Genomic DNA, 14,784 nt, shown 5'->3' on the forward strand with positions numbered 1-14,784 from the left:
GCGTAATACATTTATGATATGGTACAGTGTATTCAGTTATTTTTTCACAGTAAATGACTATTGCCCTCACATTTAAACTTACATACATACATTTATATCATTTTTTGAATTGAATGGTGGTTACTTCTCATTACATTTTTTAGTTTTCCTTGCAATAATCAGCAAATTCATTTACAGAAAAAAATTGAAAGGTATTAATGTTCTTGACTTTGCTGATGCTGTTTGGAAGGCACTTGGATAATTACATCCCCATGTACATTACACTTATGCTGTAGTGACTTGTCCTGTGTTCTATTGCTCTGTTTCCAACAGTTTCTTGCTTCATGGTGTGTGTGTGTGTGTGTGTGTGTGTGTGTGTGTGTGTGTGTGTGTGTGTGTGTGTGTGTGTGTGTGTAAAACTTGTTCATAGTTTCGCATTGATCATGATGCCTATAGCCCTTTTCTGTACAATGAGTACCGATGATATTATTGGTTCAAAGTGCACAAAGTAACGCATTTTTGCGAACTTTGATACTTGAAATTTTGGCTCACTTTCGTAGTGCTTAGCGGCCTGGATTTAATTTACTTTTTATACTACTGATGTGCTCTGTCCATGTTAATTTAGCGTCAACGTGAAGATTCAGAAATCTTACACATGGTACTTATTCAAGGCTGTATTTCTTAATTTGTGATACTAACTTGTTATCTTCTGGTCGATTGTTTTTGAATTTTATGATTTATATATAAATCCATTTATTATTTCTAAACCAGTTTTCTAGTGCGCATAATACACTTTCAGCTCCATTTGTAGCTTATTCTAGATCCATTCCCTTAATTTAAATGTTTGTCTCATCCACAAATAGTATTGATTTTTATTGAATTTCTTCTAGTAGGTCTGATCGGTTATTATCACTGTTGTGACAGTGCCACTACAGTACGCACAAACGGCGATAGAGGTGCTCCGCAACTCGGCTGAGTGCGGGAGCGCCATCTAGCTATGAACGGCGTAGGCCGCATGTCACGGCACGGCAGTCAAATAAGAGATACTGAGTTGTTATCATGTAACCAGCTATTGTTTCTAAGTGAGTGTGTTTGAATATCCACGCAATTATTGGTGATTAAAGTAGGCGCTCGCTATCATTTATGCTCTAAAAAAGTTCAGCGTTTTTTTGTATGGTTCTAAGTTTCACCTCATCACCGACCACAAGCCGCTGGTCTCTCTGTTCAGCCTATCGGCGTCGCTTCCGGATAAGGCAGCTCACTGCCTACAACGTGGGGCCTTATACTTGTCTCGTTTTCACTATGAGATTCACTATCACCCCACGGCCCAGCACGCCAACGCTGATGCATTGTCGCAATTGCCGATGGGCCCCGACCCGGTTTTCGATCGTGATGAACTACTCTTTTCCACATTGATGAGGAGGAACGGTGTGCAGTCGAGGGTTTTCCCCTTACAGGTTAGCAGGTCGCAGCTACTGCGCGGGACCCGGTCCTGCGTCAGGTGATCGGTTTTGTTCAACGGGGTTGGCCGGACAGGACCAAGGGCCGGGCATCGGATCCCCTTTGCAACTACCATGCCTTGCGCCTTCGTCTGTCTGTTTGTGATGGTGTTCTTCTTCTGGCCACGGATGGCGCATCTCCACGGGTCGTGGTGCCAGCCTCTCTTTGCAAAGTTGTTCTCAAACTGTTGCAGGAAGGCCATTGGGGTATTTCTCGGACTAAGTCCCTGGCCCACAGGCACATTTATTGGTCTGGTATTGATTCGGACATCACCCACATGGTTGCTGCTTGTGGTCAGTGTGCTCAACAACTGGCTGCACCTCGTACAATGTCCTCTCCGTGCCCTGATCCGCGCAGCCATGGGAACGGGTGCACGCTGACTTTGCCGGCCCCTTCCTCGGTACTTATTGGCTACCGTTAATTGACACCTTCTCGAAGTTTCCGTTTGTTGTTCGATGTCCATCGCCCACCACAGCGGCGACGACGCTGGCTTTGTCCAAAATCTTTGTGCTAGAAGGTCTTCCAACCACGATCGTCACGGACAACGTCCCTCAGTTCTCTTCGCAGGCCTTCCGTGATTTTTGTACTGGACAAGGGATTTGTCATGTTACAGCACCGCCCTTCCATCCACAATCGAATGGGGAGGTCGAGCGCCTTGTCCGCACTTTCAAAAGCCAGATGAAAAAATTCTTTAGTGATTTTTTCCACAGATGACGCTCTGCTGCAATTTCTGAGTTCTTATCACTTCACGCCTCTGGGTGCTCGCAGCCCTGCTGAACTCTTGCATGGCCGCCAACTGCACACTCTACTGCACCTGCTTCACCCTGTCAGGCCTTGTGCTGTGTCCCCTAGAGCGGGAAAATACTCGGTGGGCGCCGACGTGTGGGCACGAGGGTATGGATCTCGCCCTAAATGGATTCCAGGGGTGGTCAATGCTCTTCGCGGCCGCCGGCTTTGTGAAATACGTATGGACGATGGCATGGTTGTTCGCCATTACAACCAGATGCGCCCACGAGTGGTGGCCACGCCGGTGCCACCGCCCCTTCCTTCACCTCCACCAGCCCGAGAAGCCAGTCCTGTCGTTGCTGCCGATCTACCGTACATGTTGATGCAGCTGATGTCGCTACCGCTTCCAAGTATGCCGGAACCGGCCCCAGTCGCGACGCTGCCTTCTTAATCTGCCTTTATGTTGGTGACCATATAATCTATAGTAAAAGCACTGTTTGTAGCAGTCCTGATATAGTCACTGATTGCATTATGTAAATTGTATGAGACAAGGAGTTGAGCAGAGATCCTCTTTCAGTCTCAGTATCTTACTGTAAGCAATGTTGAAGTCGCTGCACAGTAAAATTTTGTTGTTTCCTTTACAGCTAGTTGTCTTATTTAACACACTATCTAATTTATTTAAAATGATTTGACACTTCTGTCACGTGAACGGTAGACTTTGATGGTATATTTGTATTCTGAATTACAATTTCAAGTGCTAAACACTCAGTACTGTATTTTTCTTGATCAGCTCTGGTATTTGTAATGTTTAAGAGTAATTTTTTTTCATGTATATGAGTTGCTCCCATTTCTGTAATGGCCTACAAAAGTGTAATGCTATTGAATAGTTGTATAGATTATGCAGAGGTATTTCCTGCTCATGGAGCCAGTGTTCTGTGAAACACACCACTGTCAGGCTATCATCATCACTCAGTAGTGTTTCTACACATACAAATGTACTTCTTAAGGACTGAATATTTTGGTGCATGTTGATAGATCCATTTTGGTGATTTTTCACATTGGTATTTTCCTATTTTGTGTTACGTATAAAAGATGTCTGTCTTGGCTATCAAGATACTTTTTTTTTTTTTTTTTTTTTTGCATGTAGAGTGCATTGTTCAGATTTCTTATTTGTAATGTTTTGATCATTTTCATGAAGATAGTTTTCTAATCTTTCTGTATTGAGTGCACCTCATCATGTTTTTCATTATTTGTGCATACCTGGAACAAATCTTTTCCTTGTCTAACCTGTTAATATACATCCCATGGATATTAAAATGAAACCTTGTTAGCTCTCTCATTTGCAAAATTGAAAGTTGTCCCACATTTGTTGAAAGTGGAGTTACCTACAGAGAAGACAAGTATTCTATTAAATAAATTAATACTCTCATTTATCTCTGGTTTGTTATGCCTGTCTGATACTGTACTTAAAATTATTTAGTCTTATGGCTAACTGGAGAAAGTATTGTGACTGCGCAGCTCGTAATACTGCTATAGCTCATTGTCCTCGATGTCATTTCTTCCCACCAAAACTATTACTGTATCTTTTGATCAAAGTCTTCAGTCACTTCAGTTACATTTTTTATCGCCTCATATAATGATGCACCGGGCTTTGATACATTGCACAGCATGTGTACCATCTAGTTCAGAGCTAATCAAATCAATACCATCCATGACACTGTTAGCACAAGAACTCTTTTTCTTCATGACTCGAATGATTCTTTTGGTTCTTCTGTGGAGATGGTGCATTTTTCAGCGTGAACACAACCTGAAATGTTTGTTTTGATAGGTGCCACAGCAGCATATCACATTTGTGTGCTTTACTTTTGATTTGTTTCATACTATCCTTGCTATAATCACTAATTGTGTACAGCTCTAAGTGATTATCAAGGTTTTTTTATCACCATTTCTTTGTTTGGCACACTCCCACTATAGCATACTCTGTTTCATGTACTGATGCATTTTCTGTGTGTGTCAAGTTGGTCTGTTTACATACAGAATGTGACAGTGTTGGACTTTGATCACACATAACTCATGACTGCATATTTTTACCGTCTGCTGTTGACCCTTGATTTATAGCACAGTTTACATCTAGATTTCTTTTCCTAGTTCTCTTTTCCAGTGAACACCACTTCTTGTTTACATTTGGAACTTGGATAACAAGATCATGGTCTGGGTGTTTACTATTTATTTCCCATTCTACACCTTACACTTCACTTCAAGTTCTTGATATTTCATCGACAGTTTATTGTATTTTACATTGTGTTGCACTGTTATTTTCCTCAGAGATGCAATTTTGCATATGTCGCATATTCTTCATTTTGAATTCTGAAGTATGTACAATGCAGATCTTGAATCTTATGGAGCAGAACTTGGACACTGCATTTATCACCTTGATCCCTGATGAGCTGTGCAACATATTAAAGACAGAGGAACAACTCATCAATAGCATTCTGATTTATAGAGAGAAATTATATAAATAGAGAATGGTTGTGTGATCACTAAAGGAAAAATACCACACCAGGGGAAGAAAAAATATTTAAACAATTGATGAAATTATGAACAAGACAAAGGCATATACTTCCCAAAATACATTGTGTAGTTAATAAAAAACCCAATTCCTTTTCTTCCTTTCATATAATTTTCAATGGGCTTGCCTCATGTAACAATCAGACCACTAAATGACATAATGTGCGTTTAATGTTAGTTTTGCCTTGCCTATTAAATCATTATCCTATAATGAAAATATCTGATGTTAATTGAAATTGTTTATTTGCATATCTGGTTGAACAGACATTGTTGACGATAGACAGCTGTCCGAAATTACTTCGAAAAAAGTTTGCTGGTTGAAAGTGTTAGATATAGATGTGAGGATTTATGCCAGACCAGGACTTGAACCTGGATTTCCTGCTTATTGTGAGTGATTGCCTTAACCATTAGGCTATCCATGCACACCTCCCAAACTGATCCAAGCTTCCACATGTTACACAGTCTACATTCCTACACCACAGCCTCCGACATTCATCACCAAATGCTTGCATGTGTACTCGGTATTCCCAAACCAGTGAGAATAACGGTATGAGAAATCGAGAACTATGGTGCTATCATCTTTTGTCTGCCTCGAAATTTAATATTTACTTGCATATCTGGATGAACAGATATTGTTGATGATGACAAAGAATGTAGGATTCTATGGTGCGGGCATGTATAGACAGTGCAACATATGGAAAGTTGGGCCAGTCTGTGAGGCATGCACAGATAGCCTAATGGTTAAGGCAACCACTCATGACAAGTGGAAAATCTGAGTCTGAGTCCTGGTCTGCCACAAATTTTCATATGTCTCTAGTGGGGAGTACATCCATACTATACACTGCTAAAGCAAAGTTATTCATAGTCAGTGAACTTATTTTAAAGTCAAATTGCTGTTGTTACTTAGGTTTTTTAGTATAAAGAAAACAAGTGAAATTTGTCTTTTACCTTGTCTATCATGCCACTACATTTGATAACATAAAGTGTATATACGTCTCCTACCACTCCACCATCCAGTATTGACTTTTATTCTATTAATTGAATGAAATTGAATACTCAACAGAAATGGCAGACTTGACAAACAGACAAACAATTTTTTAAACTTATGTTAATATAACAATTAATGTTCGGGGACATGAGTAATGTATCTGATGGTGTCACTAATATTACACAGTATGTTGATAGGGCACTTTCTCGTTACAGCTAGGCAGTGAGGATTACTATTGCTGGAAGACATCCTTGAGGACTCTCTCTCCCCAGTCAGTCTTCTGAATAGTTCAATGTAGCCCACCACAAATTCCTCTTTTGTGCCAACATCTTCATCTCGATCAGCATTTGCACCCGAGGTCCACAGTTATTTATTGGATGTATTCCAATATCTGTCTTCACCTACCCCTCTACAGCACCCTCTAGTACACATGCCTTAGTATACATCCTTATTATCCTGCCCATTCTTCTTGTCAGTTTTTTCAGTATGTTCTTTTCTTTGCCGGTCGTACAGAGAACCACCTCATTCCTTACCTCATCAGTCTGTCTAATATGAAACATTGTTCTATATCACCACATCAAAATACTTCAATTCTCTTTTTTTCTGGTATTCCTCCAGTCTGTGATTCATTGCCATACTATGCTGTGCTCCAAACATACATTCTCAGAAATTTCTTCTTCATATTAATACCAGTGTTTAATATTAGCTGAGTTTTCTCAACCAGGAAAGCCTTCTTTGCCTGTGCTAATCTGCTTTTTGTGTCCTCCTCCTTCTTTGTCCATCATGTGTTATTTTTCTTCCAAGAAAGCAAAATTCCTTAATTTTGAAACTTCCTGGCAGATTAAAACTGTGTGCCGGACCGAGACTTGATCTCGGGACCTTTGCCTTTCGCGGGGCAGGAAGTTTCATATCAGCGCACACTCCGCTGTAGAGTGAAAATTTCATTCTAGAAACTTCCTTAATTTTGTCTACATTGTGGTCCCAAATTTTGGCAGCTTTTTTTACTAATTCTACCAATCCTCTTACTTTTGACTTTCTTCAGTTTACTCTCAAACCTTATTTGTACTCATTAGCAGTTCCTGTAATACTTCTTCACTTCCGCTGTGGTTAGGAATCTCATCAGCAAATCTTATCAGTGATACTCTTTCACCCTGAATTTAAGTCCCACTATTGAACCCTTCTTTTATTTCTGTCATTGCTCCTCTAGTGTATGGAATGTACTATTGTGGCAGAAAAATACATTCCTGTCTTAACCCTATTTAATTTGAGTGATTCATTCTTGGTCTTCTGTTCTTATTGTTCTCTGTTTGTTTTTGTACATCTTGTATTATTCGTCTTTCATTTGGCTTATTCCTGTTTTTGCCAGAAGTTTGCACATTTTGCACCATCTTGCATTGTCACACTTATTTCCAGCTCAGCAACTCCTATGACTGGCTCTCTCTTTTTCTTAAGTTTTGCTTCCATGATCAGTTGCATGTCAGAACTTCCTGTCTGGTGCCCTTACATTTCTGAAAGCCAAATTATTTTCATCCAACAGAAGATCAGTTTTCTTTTTAATTCTTCTGTATGGATTTTTAGTAGCTTGGATGCAGGCGCCATTAAGCTGCTTGTATGATAGTTCTCACAATTATCTGCCCTCGTTATATTTGTTATTGTAGGGATGATATTTTTCGAAAAGTCTGATGGTATGTCTCCAGACTAGCAGATCTGTACGCCCACTAGAATAATCACCAATTGCCACTTCCCTCAGTGATTTCAGAAATTCTGGAGAAATGTTACCTATCCATTTTGTCTTATTTGATTACAAGTGTTTCAGAGTTCTATTGAACTCTGGCTCAGATAATGGATCACCTTTGTCTTCCATACTGAATCCCATTTCTTCCTCAATCATGTCATTGGGCAAGTAATCTCCATTGTAGAGGCCTTCAGTGTGTGCTTTCCACCATCTGCTCTCTCCTCTGTGCCTAACAGTTGAATTTCCAATGCACTCTCAACATTCAAACCCTTGCCTTTAATTTCACTTAGATTGTTTTGACTTCTCTGTATGCTGAATCACTATCTATTTATGTTATAGCAAAAGACAGATAGTGTGTGGAGGGGAAAAGGCAGCTGAAGCAGCAAAAATAGTAAAGCAGTGTTTATCAGCATTGAGACCTTGATAACCAGGGTGGCTGCTGAATTAAGAGGTGCAAAGCAGTGTACATCTTACTCCTCACATTGTGTCCGCATGGCCTTGAACCTTGGATTTTGTCTAGCTACTCCACCCAGTACACTTGACAGTGTAGAACATTTTTGTTAGTTAAGTTATAATATGAAATGACAAGAGAAAATTAAAATAGGACACAGTATTGCTGTAACCCCTAGTGTTGGGCAAAACAAGTAATTGGATGATTAAAGATTGTTATTCAGATATATATTTCCCTTTTTTAAAAAAAATATTCTGATCAGGATATATTTTCTTAACATTTTATGACGTTGTAAGTTACTTTAGGAAGACTACTTTGATACAGCCAAATAGTCTGATGGAACATAGTTGCATTGTATGCAAAGTTAAACCTTAGCTGTCATTTTTTTGTCACACACTGTCCCAGGTGCGGTCTGAGTGACCGCTGTATTTACATAGCCGTAAATACTGCATTCAAAAATTTCAGAGGAACAGTTCAGATTTTATCTAAAAGGTTGCATTAATAGCACACACAAACATATTCAGATAAATTTTAAAATTAATTTTTATGAAAAAAAACCTCATTTAAGCAGAAAACTGTACAAAATGAACATAATATTAAATGATGATGTTAATAAGCAGAAAACTGTACAAAATGAATGTAATATTAAATGATGATGTTAATACTATGGAAACTCAAGTAATTTGTGCTCCAAATTTTACTTTTTACTGTATTTTTACTGTTTATTATTCATGTAATAATAAAACATAAAACTCCCACAAAACATTGATAAAAAGAAAATTACTCTAGTACTTCTTAGGTGTTTAGTTTCCTTCTCGGACGTTTTCTTTGCACTTGCTGGAAATTTTTGTACAGATTTAAAGTCAGATTGGCTTCTTGCAACAATGGCAAATATAATATGTTTTTCTCTTCTTTTTTGGGTCACATGTGGAGCATGTTTCGCTTTTTTCCAATCATTCTGCAATGATTTGTACTCTTCATTCTGCTACACCCAAAACATGGTGAAGGATCCATGAAGTTCATGGGGTGCATGGTACTTGTTTTCTCACTTTTTATCTGTGGTGTTACCAACACGTTTACAAGCTTCTTCAACAATTAAACCAGTTCACTTGAGCGTTATCTTTGTAGGAATTGTGAGGGCAAATGCATTCACTCCAATTATGTCCAACATACAGAAAAATAATGCCATTGTCCATCTTTGGAAGAGGCTTCAATGACCAACGATATTTGTTTTGACCTAATGTATGTCTGGCAGAACCTTTAGCTAAAGATCCAGTCTCCACAATTCTGTCTTCATCACTTTGATCACTTATTTCATTCAAGGAATTCACAGGCGGCAAAATAATCTCGTTTTCACTTTCACAATGTTCCTATACTGTATTATGTTTGCTTTCAAGTTTGTCGTCGCCATCTGGCCCAGCATTACTTCCTAAACTGTCCTCATACTATTTTAAAACAATATCCTCAAAGTCAGGATCCATAACACGAACAGTAGAAGTAGATCTGGCTAATGAGTCCATAATGCCAAGTCCCAGGTGTTTGCGCAAATGAAGCAGTAATAGTATAGGTCATGGCATATTCAAGGAGCTACTGACAAAGGAAACAGTCAACTTCAAGAAAGTACTACTACACAGTTCTGTAATCTCCTACCCCACAACTGTGCATTAGCAACAGAGTAACAATAAATGCTAGTGGTCTGTGAGACCACAGCTTGGATGTCTCCTAGACTGTATGTCTCTGGAAACTGTTAATACAAAGCAAGACAATTTTATAGCAACAAATTCGTTGTATTAAAAAAAAAAAAAAAAAAAAAAAAAAAAAAAAAAAAAAAAAAAAAAAAAAAAAGAGTTCAGTTCAAGTTGGTATGTCTCCAACAGTGTTGTATTTTCAAATGCTGGTGTTGATATACTTTCAGATCTGTACTAATATTATAAATGCAAAAGGTATGGGATAGCTTGAATGCTGAGAAAGAACATGGGCTGCTTTAGTCAGTGTGTAGCACAACATAGTTATTGGTTTGAAGAATACGACATGAAATACGGAACAATAATTACTCCTTGAGAAAGCTATTTAAGTTTGACCTTTGAACTTTATCATATTTGTGAAAAAACATTTATTGTTTGATATGTTCCACATAATATGATTTAATATAATCAGTACAATGCTTATTGAATTCTCAATGTGTTTAATCCATACTTTCACACTAATGCCGGTATTGTTAAATGCGAAAGTAGTTCTGTCTGTCAAGTTTTCATGACTCCACCACTGTACTGATTCTGATGAAATTTTGTATAGAGATAGTTTGAACCTTGAGAAAGAGCGTAAGCTACTTTAGAAAGTTGCGTTATTTTTGGTATTATTAACATTTTTAAATATGGTATATGTGAGAGGGATGCAGACAATGCTGCCATGATGGTCAATAACTCTTAGTATTTCTAGATTATTCCGTGACAGTGCAAATCCAGACAGTTTTGGTGGAGATATAACAGTAAAATTAGATGGTAAGCCTGAGAACCATACTTAAAACTATTACTCTAAGCCTCACAAACTCAAGTTGGATTTAGCACATGGCTCTAAGAGAGCTCAAGCCACGAGAGTTACAGGAATCCAACAAGCCTCAGAGCCATCTCATGTCTGCCAGAAATTGGATGCAGGATGTCAGGCTGCCGTAAAAGCCTTAAAAGCTGCAGAGACAGCAGAACAGCCACAAGCCCGTCACATTTTAGACACTGAGCATCATGTGTCTCTCATGACTTCCAAGGCGTTTGAAGGCTCACAACAACAGCATCATTTAAAGGCTGTATGACAAACAGCTAGGCTTTAGAGGACAAATGTAAGGATGTAGAAGCATATCTCACTAGGGGTAAGATAGAAACTGCCTACAGGAAAATTAAAGAGATTTTAGGAGAAAAGAGAACCAGTTGTATGAACATCAAGAGCTCAGATGGAAACCCAGTTCTAAGTAAAGAAGAGAAAGCAGAAAGCAGAAAGGTGGAAGGAGTATATAGAGGGTCTGTACAAGGGTGATGTACTTGAGGACATATTAAGGAAATGGAAGAGGATGTAGATGAAGATGAAATGGGAGATTCAATACTGCTTGAAGAGGTTTGACAGAGCACTGAAAGACCTGAGTCGAAACAAGGCCCCGGGAGTAGACAACATTCCATTAGAACTACTGATGGCCTTGGGAGAGTCAGCCCTGACAAAATTCTACCATCTGGTGAGCAAGATGTATGAGACAGGTGAAATACCCTCAGACTTCAAGAAGAACATAATAATTCCAATCCCAAAGAAAGCAGGTGTTAACAGATGTGAAAATTACTGAACTATTAGTTTAAGAAGCCACAGCTGCAAAACACTAACATGGATTCCTTACAGACAAATGGAAAAACTGGTAGAAGCTGACCTCGGGGAAGATAAGTTTGGATTCTGTAGAAATGTTGGAACACGTGAGGCAATACTGACCCTACGACTTATCTTAGAAGAAAGATTAAGGAAAGGCAAACCTACATTTCTAGCATTTGTAGACTTAGAGAAAGCTTTTGACAATGTTGACTGGAATACTCTCTTTCAAATTCTAAAGGTGGCAGGGACAAAATACAGGGAGCGAAAGGCTATTTACAATTTGTACAGAAACCAGATGGCAGTTATAAGGGTCGAGGGGCATGAAAGGGAAGCAGTGGTTGGGAAGGAAGTGAGACAGGGCTGTAGCCTCTCCCCCGATGTTATTCAATCTGTATATTGAGCAAGCAGTGAAGGAAACAAAAGAAAAGTTTGGAGTAGGTATTAAAATCCATGGAGAAGAAATAAAGACTTTGAGGTTCGCCGATGGCATTGTAATTCTGTCAGAGACAGCAAAGGACTTGGAAGAGCAGTTGATCGGAATGGACAGTGTCTTGAAGGGAGGATATAAGATGAACATCAACAAAAGCAAAACGAGGGTAATGGAATGTAGTCAAATTAAGTCAGGTGATGCTGAGGGAATTAGATTAGGAAATGAGATGCTTAAAGTAGTAAAGGAGTTTTGCTATTTGGGGAGCAAAATAACTGATGATGGTTGAAGTAGAGAGGATATAAAATACAGACTGGCAATGGCAAGAAAAGTGTTTCTGAAGAAGAGAAATTCATTAACATCGAGTATAGATTTAAGTGTCAGGAAGTCGTTTCTCAAAGTACGAGGGCTGTTCAATAAGTAATGTAACACATTTTTTTTCTGAAACAGGGGTTGTTTTATTCAGCATTGAAATACACCAGGTTATTCCCCAATCTTTTAGCTACACAACACTATTTTTCAACGTAATCTCCATTCAGTGCTACGGCCTTACGCCACCTTGAAATGAGGTCCTGTATGCCTGCACGGTACCATTCCACTGGTCGATGTCGGAGCCAACGTCGTACTGCATCAATAACTTCTTCATCATCCGCGTAGTGCCTCCCACGGATTGCGTCCTTCATTGGGCCAAACATGTGGAAATCCGACGGTGCGAGATGGGGGCTGTAGGGTGCATGAGGAAGAACAGTCCACTGAAGTTTTGTGAGCTCCTCTCGGGTGCGAAGACTTGTGTGAGGTCTTGCGTTGTCATGAAGAAGGAGAAGTTTGTTCTGATTTTTGTGCCTACGAACACGCTGAAGTCGTTTCTTCAATTTCTGAAGAGTAGCACAATACACATCAGAGTTGATCGTTTGACCATGGGGAAGGACATCGAACAGAATAACCCCTTCAGCGTCCCAGAAGACTGTAACCATGACTTTACTGGCTGAGGGTATGGCTTTAAACTTTTTCTTGGTAGGGGAGTGGGTGTGGCGCCACTCCATTGATTGCCGTTTTGTTTCAGGTTCGAAGTGATGAACCCATGTTTCATCGCCTGTAACAATCTTTGACAAGAAATTGTCACCCTCAGCCACATGACAAGCAAGCAATTCCGCACAGATGGTTCTCCTTTGCTCTTTATGGTGTTCAGTTAGACAACGAGGGACCCAGCGGGAACAAACCTTTGAATATCCCAACTGGTGAACAATTGTGACAGCACTACCAACAGAGATATCAAGTTGAGCACTGAGTTGTTTGATGGTGATCCGTCGATCATCTCGAACGAGTGTGTTCGCACGCTCCGCCATTGCAGGAGTCACAGCTGTGCACGGCCGGCCCGCACGCGGGAGATCAGACAGTCTTGCTTGACCTTGCGGCGATGATGACACACGCTTTGCCCAACGACTCACCGTGCTTTTGTCCACTGACAGATCACCGTTGACATTCTGCAAGCGCCTATGAATATCTGAGATGCCCTGGTTTTCCGCCAAAAGAAACTCGATCACTGTCCGTTGTTTGCAACGCACATCCGTTACAGACGCCATTTTAACAGCTCCGTACAGCGCTGCCACGTGTCGGAAGTCAATGAAACTATACGAGACGAAGCGGGAATGTTTGAAAATATTCCACAAGAAATTTCCGGTTTTTTCAACCAAAATTGGCCGAGAAAAAAAATGTGTTGCATTACTTATTGAACTGCCCTCGTATTTGTATGGAGTGTGGCCATATATGGAAGTGAAACATGGACGATAAATAGTTTTGACAAGAAGAGAATAGAAGCTTTCGAAATGTGGTGCTACAGAAGAATGCTGAAGATCAGATGGGTAGATCACATAACTAATGAGGAGGTATTGAATAGAAGTAGGGAGAAGAGAAATTTGTGGCACACCTTGACTAGAAGGGATCGGTTGGTAGGACACATTCTGAGGCATCAAGGGATCACCAATTTAGTATTTGAGGACAGCATGGAGGGTAAAAAATGTAGAGGGAGACCTAGAGATGAATACACTAAGCAGATTTGGAAGGATGTAGGTTGCAGTAGGTACTGGGAGATGAAGAATCTTGCACAGGATAGAGTAGCATGGAGAGCTGCATCAAACCAGTCTCTGGACTGAAGACAACAACAACAACAACAACATGACAGAGCTGTACCTTTATATGTGGAATGTGGGAGGCTTTTAGTGAGGCTGCATTTTGATTACAATCATATCAAGTGGATCAGAAATGCAGGCACCATAAGGAATTAAAATGAAAATACAAAACGGTTGGTATGTCTCGATCTGGTGGCAAAATATCACATCCAGCACTAGGTGAGCCAGAGGAATCCCTAAAAACTCCACTTCTGCATGACTGTAATGAATCAAGGCAGTCTTTATATATAATTAGAAAATATAATTCATATTTCGAGGTTTGACATACAGGAAAATAATAGAGAAACACATTCATTATGTACCAGCACTGCATTCATTTTTTATACATACGTCTCTACACCACTACATACACAGACATCTCGCAAAATTAGTAGCTTGCTTAGTCACCATCACTCATAATAACAAAACTGATGATGTGCAAGTGAACCAGTAGCTAACAGCTAATACCATACTAAAGGATGTAAAAATTAATTGGCATGAAAAAGAAAGAACAAAAAATTAGCTTGCATAATTCTAAGTAAATGACAACCCATCATACTCTTAAATTACTGCATTATTGACTTTTGAAAAGCATTTGACTCAGTACCACACCTACACTTATTATTGAAAATATGATCGTGTGGGGTATCAAGCAGATTGAATATTTAATGGTAGGTAGTACACAACATGTTATCTTCGATGTAGACTCATCGACAGGTATGGGAGTAAGCTCAGTAGTGTTCCAGGGAAGCGCATTGGGACCCTTGCCGTTCATGTTGTATATACGAATAAATTACTTTGCAGACCATTAGCATTAACCACAGATTTCTTGCAGATGATTTGGATGACTATATAAGGAGCGTTCAAAAAGAAATGAGCTGGAGGCATAATTACAGA

The 14,784-nt window shown here is 39.5% G+C and overlaps 1 protein-coding gene across 2 annotated transcripts in view; it reads left to right on the forward strand.

Annotated features, from left to right (window-relative positions):
• LOC124776957 (fat-like cadherin-related tumor suppressor homolog) overlaps positions 1-14,784 on the forward strand; it is a gene marked incomplete at its 3' end in the record, with an annotated part of 338,653 nt that overhangs the window by 284,280 nt on the left and 39,589 nt on the right.

Source organism: Schistocerca piceifrons, chromosome 2, assembly GCF_021461385.2.
Source record: "Schistocerca piceifrons isolate TAMUIC-IGC-003096 chromosome 2, iqSchPice1.1, whole genome shotgun sequence".
In the NCBI taxonomy this organism is placed as follows: Eukaryota; Metazoa; Arthropoda; class Insecta; order Orthoptera; family Acrididae; genus Schistocerca; species Schistocerca piceifrons.